Source organism: Cibotium barometz, chromosome 1, assembly GCF_041138505.1.
Source record: "Cibotium barometz isolate CiBa-2024 chromosome 1, ASM4113850v1, whole genome shotgun sequence".
In the NCBI taxonomy this organism is placed as follows: domain Eukaryota; kingdom Viridiplantae; phylum Streptophyta; class Polypodiopsida; order Cyatheales; family Cibotiaceae; genus Cibotium; species Cibotium barometz.
This window is the reverse complement of record NC_141046.1, coordinates 41,393,532-41,404,228: the sequence shown is the minus strand read 5'-3', so window position 1 is coordinate 41,404,228 and position 10,697 is coordinate 41,393,532.

Here is a 10,697-nt window from a genome sequence, read left to right as displayed (position 1 = left end):
GACCATCTACTTTCAACCCAAATGCAGTCAGAGGGCCAACTTCTACCTCTACTACACCTTATGTACCTCGTACAAACTTCGATCCAACCCCTACTCCCATACCATGATATTCTAGTGTGTATGGACAGCCAAGGAATGTGAAATGGGATGGTTCTATGGCCAAACCTCCACCCAAAAGTGATGCCAAACCCTCTTCCCTTCAAGGCAAGGTGATTAAGCAATTAATATAAGAAGAGATGGATGAGAAGAGGAAGAAAGGGGTTTGCTTTCTATGTAATGAGAAATGGAGTCCCGAGCATAAAACGATATGCAAGGCGAAGGAGGTATGGGCTAACATGATCTATGAGGTGGTTGAAGATGAAGAGGCACAATTGGAATACATGGATGAGTCTGAATTTCAGGATTGTGCTAATGATGTGATGGAAGAGCCTACTCTTGACCCTTCTCAAGAGTTTCCATTTGATCCGGTGGAGAGGATTGGGAAGAAAGTGAAACAAAAGAAAGGAGAACCATGCTATGTGCCATTTCACAAGAAGCTAAAGCGGGATGCAAAGGTTCCAACACTTTGAGGCTTGTGGGGGGAAGATTGGGGGTAGATAAATCCACATACTTGTTGATTCGGGGAGCACACATAGTTTTGTGAAATCTAAATAAGTAAATTATTTGAGACTATGTCCACGAGAGATGATGAAGCCTCTAAAAGTGGAGGTTGCAAATGGACAACATGAGTTGAGCAAGAGTTGGGTTGTAACAAGGATTTCTTTGTCTTTCAATTATACCTATGATGCCCATTTGATTGTGCTTGACATGGGGCCCATTGATGTGGTGCTTGGATGCGACTGGTTGCACACTTTGGGCAGGTTTTCAATGGATTTGAAGCACATGAAAATGTGGTTTATGCATGAAGGCAAAGAGCTATGTTTGGATGGAATTTGCAGCCATGCATTGACCTTGGTGTCTATGAAGCAAATGAAGAGAAAGTTGAAGAGCATATGCCTTGTTTACATGCTACAACTCTCTCATTAAGAAGAGGACAATGGGTTGCAAATACCTTATGAAGGGATGGATGCGTTGTTGCAAGAGTACAAAGATGTGTTTGAGGCACCAAAATGCTTGCCACCTACTAGAGAAGTTGACCATGCCATAGAGCTTGAGAAGTGATGAAAAACAGGTAGAGGGAGAGGGAACACACACACAGGAACAAACCCTAATGTATTACTCAAACCCTAGCCATAGAGTGAAGCCATGTCTCATCTCACACAATGCAGAAAGCCATAATTGAAAAGCTACAACACACTACTTGTGTTGTGTCCACACACTGCTAACCCTAGCTACTATCCACACAACTATGACCAGCTGGATGCGGTCATTTATGTCTCACACATGCTACTACCTAACACGCCAGCACATAGTATAGCTAGCACAACCTGTCACATCGAGCTTGAATCTCAACAGCCCCTCTCAAGCTCATAATGTACTGCTATAGATGAAGATTTAGATGAGCTTAGGCTATCAAAGCTCTCAACACTCCCCTCAAGCTCATCCCATGTACTCCCAACATAGTATGGAAGTACTCAAACTTCTCCCTGCTAAGTGGCTTTGTAGTAAAGATGTCGACCGCCTGCTCTTCAGTCTTCACATACTGCAAATCCACTGTACCATCTAACACTTTCTCTCTGACAAAATGATAGTGGACCTCTATATGTTTGGTCCGCACATGAAAGACCGAATTCCTATCCAATTGCATGCTTCTCATGTTGTCACAATGAATGACAACCTTGCCATCAACAATCAATAGGCTCACCCAAATTAGCAAAGAGACTCTTTAACCATACTCCTTCACATGCAGCTATGGCTGCATCCCTGTATTCAGCCTCTGTACTGGATAAAGCAACAGTAGGTTGCTTCTTAGTGCTCCAACACACCACTGCACTTCCAAATGTAAAGGCATAACCACTAGTGGACCTCCTGTCATACGAGCTACACCTGCCCAATCTGCGTCTGTGTAGCCGTGTATATCCAAGCCTTTACCATGCTCATAAAGAAGACCATAATGTGCAGTGGTTTTTACATAGCACATAATGTGTCTCACTGCATCCAAATAAGGTTTTCTGGGGCGTTGCATAAATTGGCTTACTAGTCCCACAGCATAACTTAGATCCACTAGCCGTGTGATAGTCATATAAATAAGACTGCCAACCATCTTTCTATACATAGATGGATCATCCAACTTCACCAAAATCAGCCTGCAGCTTCACATTCTGCTCCAAAGGTGTACTCATTGGCTTACACCCTATCATCCCATATCTTGCCAACATATCCAATGCATATTGGCGTTGCACTAACCATATTCCTGCATGGTCTTTGATCACTTAAATCCCAAGAAAATATCTCAATTCACCCAGGTCTTTCATATCAAACTGCCCAATCAATGCCTTCTTGACATGCATAACATCTGTAGTAGCATGATCTCCTGTGACAATCAAGTCATCCACATAGATGATAAGCAAGACAATCCCATGATCTGTTTTCTTCACATAGAGTGAAGAATCTGCTGAAGAAACCTGAAATCCAATAGAGATAAGATATCAGCTTATCTTATCACTCCAAGCACGAGGTGCTTGCTTCAAACCATATAATGCTTTCTTTAATCTACATACATGAGTGGGGTACCTCGGGTGAACATATCCTTCTAGCTGTGCCATATAAACTTCCTCTTGTAAATCACCATTTAGAAATGCATTTTTCACATCCATTTGATGCATTTCCCAACCATTTGCTGCAGCCATAGCGATGATTACTCTCACTGTTCCCATCTTTGCAATTGGACTAAATGTTTCATCATAGTCCAAGCCTTGGGTTTGTGCATAACCCTTAGCTACCATCCGTGCTTTATGGCGCTCAATGGAACCATCTGATTTGCATTTCACCTTATAAACCCATTTGCAACCAATGACATTCTTGCCTTGTGGTAAGGCAACCAAATCCCAAGTTTCATTATGGACCAATGCGTGACATTCTTGCCTTGTGGTAAGGCAACCAAATCCCAAGTTTCATTATGGACCAATGCGTCCATCTCAACATCCATTTCCTTCTCCCATACATGCTTCCCAATAGCTTCTGCATAGTATCATGTAGGTTTCACATGCTTCACCAAAGAGGTCATATATGCATAATGCATAGCAAAGCCACGATATGTCAACCTGTCAATTGGATACCTGACCCTTTGGGATCTCCGCAATGCATGCGGATCACTCTGAACACCTATCACTCTAGCATGTGGAGGCACATATCTATCCTGCCTTGCACCTGGTGTGCGTAAAACTGGTATGCCAAGTTCCTCATCCAAACTTTCTGAACTTGACGACTCATAACCTGTAATGCCAATTCCTTCAACCTTCTTTTTCCCTTTATCCACAACACTACTCCCAGTGCTCACACTATCATCTCAAGCATCCTGACCATGGACGTATAGTGCTACTCTCAGATTCTGTTGGCCCAGACATAGAAGTAGAACTTGTTTATGGCAAGTTCACATGCACATCAGCATCAATGGAATCAATGCCACCCTTATCCTTTGCCTTGTACCAACTAGCAAGTTCATGAAACACCACATCTCGTGAAATAAGCACTTGCCTATTGTAACATTTATATGCCTTGCGATCCTGTGCATACCCAACAAAAAATGCACTTTTCTGCCTTAGGATCTAGCTTCTTCCTTCTCTCATCTGGCACATGCACATAAGCTATGCTACCAAACACTTTGAGGTGTCCAATGTCTGGCCTAAAACTTGTAAGATGCATCTCTGGCATACTTCCATGTATGGCAGCTATGGGTGTCTTATTAAGTACATACACTATTGTGGCACACGCTTCTGCCCAATAATAGTTTGGAATGCTCTTTTCATTGAGCATTGCCCTAGCCACATCACCAATGACTCTATTTTTCCTCTCAGCAACACCATTTTGCTGAGGTGTGCACCTACAAGTTAGCTACCTTCTTATGCCATTCTTTCTCAAGAAGTTCTCAAAAGCATGTGAGGTGTATTCACCACCTCCATCTGTCCTCAAACATTTTATCCAACAGCCATACTGCTTCTCTGCAAAAGCTTTGAAGTCCATAAACTTTCCCAACACATCACTCTTCTCTTTGAGAAAATAGATCTGTCATTCTGCTGAAATCATCAATGAATGTCACATAGTACATGCTGCCTTTAATGGATGGGTTTTGTGCAAGACCCCATACATCACTATGAACAATCTCAAGTGGCCTGCTACTCATGTTGCCTTCTTTAGGAAATGGCAACCTTTCTTGCTTTCCAAACTAGCAAGCATCACATACATGCATACTCCCATCATACTTGAATCTAGGAGGCAGCCCACCAACAATGCCTCTTGCCTACATGTTCTTTAACTTTTGTATGTTCACATGTCCAATCATTTTATGCCACATTTCAATGTCTTGTACCACATTTCGGCTTTTAGAGAACATAGCCGATTTCAACTCAGGAATCCCAGCATCCAATTTGAATAACCTGCCTTCTTTCTTGCCTTTGGCAATGACTCTACATCCATTTTTGAAATCCTCAACAAAGAAACCATGCTCGTTGAAACGAACCTGTAAACCTTGCTCAACCATTTGACCAACTAAGGCCAAACTCTTTGTAATAGAAGGCACATATAAGACGTCTGACATAGACTTCATTTCACCATTGTGCATCACCAATGGCACACTCCCAACATGAGTGATAGCATGATGAGAATCATCACCTATCTCCACATAGCCTTTCACATCCATTGGCTTCATATGTTCAAACCATTCGCCATGACAAGTCATATGGTTTGATGCTCCAGAATCCATATGCCAAGTGTCATCATCACTGTCACTACCATGATGAAAAACAGGTAGAGGGAGAGGAAACACACACGCAGGAGAAAACCCTAATATATTACTCAAACCCTAGCCATCAACCTTGTGATTTTTGCAAAAACCAGCTTCGATTACATCAAAAATGAGCATCTATATTTCATTGTTTTTGTGAGGGCTTCAAACCAAAATTTTTCCAACACTTCAATGCATCACACTTACTCTAGAATCATTCTAGGGCGGCTTGCACATGAGTTGCCAACACACTTCAATGCATCACACTTGCTCTAGAATCATTCTAGGGCGGCTTGCACATGAGTTGCCAACACATTCCCATTGCCAGATACATGAACCTTTGCTAGATTTGCAACCATTTGTAACGTACATTCACCCGCTATATCAAGCTTCAATGGAGAGCTTGCAAAACAGAATTTTTCTTTGCTTTGGGCAACTCATATTTGATACTGTTTGTGATTTTGCACCTGCAATCTGCTCAAGGGTGTTTAGTTTTCCTTACCCGATAGGCCAAGCTCTCAGATTTGGTGAAAATCGGTGTGCTCCAAGCTTCACATCTCCAATGGCAAGCTCCACAGTTTTTCTTCACAGCTTCTTCTCCCTCTTCTCTCACTCACTCATAAACCCTAATAGAGAGCACCAAACTCTGATAACATGATGAAAAACAGGTAGAGGGAGAGGGAACACACACACACAGGAGAAAACCCTAAGGTATTATTCAAACGCCAGCCATAGAGTGAAGCCATGTCTCATCTCACACAATGCATAAAGCCATAATTGAAAAGCTACAACGCACTACTTGTGTTGTGTCCACACACTGCTAACCCTAGCTATTGTCCGCACAACTATGACCAGCTGGATGCGGTCATTTATGTCTCACACATGCTACTACTTAACACGCCAGCACATAGTGCAGCTGGCACAAGCTATCATCGAGCTTGAATCTCAACAAGAAGGATGCAAAACCAGTCAATAAGCCTCCCTATAGGCTTTCAAAGGTTGAGAGGGAGGAGGTGGCAAAGCAAGTGGAGGAACTTTTGAAAATGGGGTTCATATAACCAAGCCAATCACCCTTTGCCTCACTCGTCTTGTTGGTGAAGAAGGATGGATCTTATAGAATGTGCATCGATTATAGGAATCTCAACAAGATTAATATAAAGAATCGATATCCCATTCTAAGCTTTGATAATTTACTTGATGAGTTGACAGGAGCAAAATATTTCTCCAAGATCTCAAGTCCGGGTACCATCAAATAAGAATGAAAGAAGATGATTTTAAGATAGCCTTTTGGACTGAACATGATCTATTTCAATTCATGATATGCCCTTTGGTTTATCAAATGCTCCGGCCACATTTCAAGCTCTTATGAACAAAGTTTTGAAGCCATTCGAATCTCTATAAATCAGTTTTTGTATTCTTTGATGACATACTTGTGTATAGCAAGTCAAGGGAAGATCACTTGATGCATGTGGAGCAAGTGTTGAAGGTGTTCAGAGAGCCCAAGTTGTTCGCCAAACAAAGCAAATACATGTTTATGTCACAAGAGGTGGAATACTTGGGTCACATTGTGGGCAATGATGGCATTAAAATGGATTCCAAGAAAGTACAATGTGTCAAGGAGTGGCCTACACCCACCAACACTACCCAACTAAGGGGATTTTTGGGACTATCATCCTTTTATAGGAGGTTCATACGCCCCTATGCTCACATGGTAGCCTCGCTTACTGATAGGCTTAAGAGGGAAGCATTTTTTTGGGATGCTATGGCCGATAACAGCTTCCAAGAGCTCAAGAAAGCACTAATGTCAGCCCCAATATTGGTTTGCCTTGATTTTTCTAAGCCTTCCACTATACGGGGCTGATGCAAGTGGGAGATGAATTGGTGCTGTGTTATATCAAGAGCATGGGGTGATTGCTTATGAGAGTAGAAAGCACACTGAGAAGGAGAGGGAGCTTCATGTATATGATTAAGAAATGTTGACCATTTTGCTTGTCGTGTGAAGAAGTGGCATCACTATTTGTATGGTGGGCATTTCAAAGTAAGGAAGGTACTTTCTCACCCAACAAAACCTTTCTCCAAAGCAAAAGAGATGGCTCGCTACCTTGCAAAATTATGATTTTGAGATCTCTTGCACAGTGGGAAAGGACAATGTGGTGGCAGATGCACTTTCTAGGATGTGGGTTTGTACTATACATGCCATTTCAGAGGTGCATCATGATTGGATTCATGAGATACAAGAGGAGTATTTGGTGGATCACATGGCTGGTCCAATGTTTCATAAATTACAGCAAGGGTTATGTGATGAATATCCACATTTTGAGTTGCATAATGGGTTGCTTTGATACAAGGGAAAGGTCTATTTGGTCCCTCACTCATCCTTCAAGCTGAAAATCCTACAAGAGATGCACTCTTCACCCATGGCAGGTCATTTGGGAGTGCTCAAGACCTATGATAAGAGAGGGAAGAGTTTCTTTTGGAAGGGGCTTTGGAAGGACGTGCATGACTATGTGCAAAAAAGTTTGTCTTGCCAACAAACAAGGATCCCAACCAATTGCCATGAGGATTGTTGCAACCATTGCCTATTCTGGAAGGGAAGTGGACAAACATAGCCATGGATTTCATTACCGAGCTACTGCCCACTACTAAGGGTGGAATAGCATCTATGTGGTGGTGGATAGATTGACAAAAGTGGCTCATTTCATACCAACAAAGGTGTAATATAAATCTTCTATGGTGGCTTAACAATTTATGGAGCATGTGTTTAGGTTGCATGGGATGCCTAAGCAAATGGTAAGTGATAGAGATGTCAAGTTCATGAGCCATTTTTTGAAGAGTGTCTTTGAGTCCATGGGGACTACACTCACCCCAAGAATGACCTTTCACCCACAAACGGATGGCCAAACTGAGAGGGTGAACAAGTGTCTTGAAATCTATTTGAGACACTATTGTTATGACACTCAAGCTTCATAGGATAGATGGCTGCACTTAGCTGAATTTTGTCACAACAACACTTATCACATGAGTATTAGTATGTCTCCATTTGAAGCCATGTATGGGTATAAGGTGCATATACCTCCTATTGCATTCAATGATGAGAATGTGAATCCTTAAGCCAAAGAGGAGATTGAGAAGATGTGTGCAATATATTGCAAAGGTGCAAGGATAACATGGCTAAGGCACAAAATCAAATGAAGCAATATGTCGATGAGTCAAGGAAGCATATGGTGTTTGAAGAAGGGGATTATGTATTCTTGAGAATCCCTAAGTCATGGTATACTTCATTACAAAGCTTGCTCATTGCTTTTATGGACCTTACAGGGTATTGAGAAGAATAGGTGAGGTTTCCTACCATTGTTGTTACCCTCTACCACGAGGATCCACATTGTGTTTCATGTGTCACACTTGAAGAAGTACCTAGGACCTCAATTGGTAGTGGTTAATGAGCTGCCACCTATGGATGAAGAGGGAATGATGATTCAATGTGTGGTGGAGAAGGTGATTGGAATGAGAGAAAGACACCTTCGTAATGGGTCTATTGTTGAGTACCTTGTGAAGTGGAGAGGCTTGACTAATCAAGAGGCTTCTTGGCAATCCAAGGGCTTCATGAAAAACCATCTAGATCTCCTACAAGCAATGGGTCATAGTGGATAAAATAGGTACAGCTGTATGGTGTTTTTGGACAGCCATATGCATGGATTGGGATGGAGACTGGCACACCAATGCATGTGCAACCAAACTATATTGGTGATAACATTATAGATAGTTAGCGTCAAAAACCAACAATATCAGATTGGTGGTGGGGGAAGCAATGGCACACCAATGCATGTGCAACCAAACTATATTGGTGATAACATTATATTCAGTCATTATCGAAAACCAACAATTATAAACCTTGAGGATGAAAACTCATCACATTGTCCGGAGTATGTCACAGAAAACCGGCCTCGCAAGAAAAAGGCTAGGAGGTTAAACTTTCCACCCCCTATTCCTACAGCTTCACAAGGTGGTTAGCACAATGCAGAGGGATTTGCAACTGAAGATGAGGTGCAGGAAATTCTGGAGAATGACATACATGAGTCAATGGGCTATATGTTGAACACCTCTAAACAACAACGTCATGCCAAGGATGGTTAGGTGGCCAATGTAAGAAGAGCATCAAAAATTGTGGGGAGGCGTTCTAGCTTCATCTTTCTATGGTATGAGAGAGTGGTCAAGGGGCCAGAAGCATCAGTTCATATGGTTTTGCAATAACATCGTGGATCACATGTAGAGAGTATGTAATACTATCTGTTAATCATCTGCTAGACCCCCAGTTGTATGGCCAGTTGGACGAGGTAAAAACCTTACTATGAATGAGATCCGAGCATTAAAGGCTAGAGGATTTGTGTTGCAAAAGGAATTACACCAAGAATCAAATGATGCAGCCCATTGGTCACAACAAAGTATATAAGTGGCATATCGGATATGGCGGCTAAAAGAATAGAATCAACAATTTCAAATACAGCTACCTTATTCGAGAATTTGGTCATTAAGTTCGGATAGATGGAAGTGTTTGTAATTGAGACCGAGGAATCACTACTAGGTAGTTAAAAATACAAGGTGACTATGGGAAAGAATCCATCACTCACATGTCCCGATTTTCAAATCAGGGTAGAGGTTGGTAGACCCATATTGCGCATGCAAGCACCTATAATTTGTATATTTGCATATTTTTGGGTTAGATGCAAACCAAAATATGTGTATACATCAACCACTCTAAAAAGAGGACCTAATCAGAATGTCTAGCAATAGACGAACAATATGAAAAGAAGCTCTAAGTTTATGACAATTACTATTGTTTAAAAATTATCCTTGATTTTTCTAGTATAAAATGTCCTTGATATCATGGTTCTATCAACTCTCTATGAAGGTCCTTGATTTTTCTAGTATAAAATGTCCTTGATATCATGGTTCTATCAACTCTCTATGAAGGTCTATATACTTTTCATTTTTTAAATGTCTTAGTAGGTTAAATGGATATGGTTGTATTACAATGCTTCAAATGGAAATGACAAAATCATTTTTTTCCTTTTTATGTTGATGGTTGGAATATCTTCATTTTATATATTAAGTTATTTTAATGTTGGTGTCAACATCTCCATTTTATATATTATCAATTGTTAGAATAGCTTTTCTTAAATTTAGCATTTATCCATGCAATTACTTTTCCTACACAAAGCACTTATCCATGCAATTACTTTTCTAACTTTTAGAAAATATCCATGCAAATCACTTTTTTCTTTTAGCATGTTCTATCGATATACATAGCTCTTACTCTAATCCTCACTCCCATATCTCATTGCCTCTCTCTCTCACACTATCATTCTCTGCCTCCCTATTTATCCTTCTTTCCTTCTCTCTCTCACCATCATTCTCTACCTCACCTACCATTATCCTCACCCTCTCCCTCATTCTCTATCTTTCTGTGACTCATCATGTCTTCATCAAACGCCCCAAAATCTACTCTCAAGGATAGTCTTGAAGCTATTTGCAAAGATTTGTGCAAGAATTCAGGTAGAGACATGCAAGAGCATCTAAAAATTATAATAGAGGCCTGTAATCTTTAGGGAAAGCTTCTAGCGGATGAGCCCATCGACCTAGGAGATATATATGTGTGGAACATGAAGATTGGAACCACCATCGACACTTGGCAAAGTCAACTACATTGCTGAAGAAAGGAGGAGCCTCTCCGAGAGGAGTTGATATTAGAGTAGCCCTTAAAAGCACTTAGGTGTAGGAACCCTTATGTAGTTATGCCATATTATCTTTAGGAAAC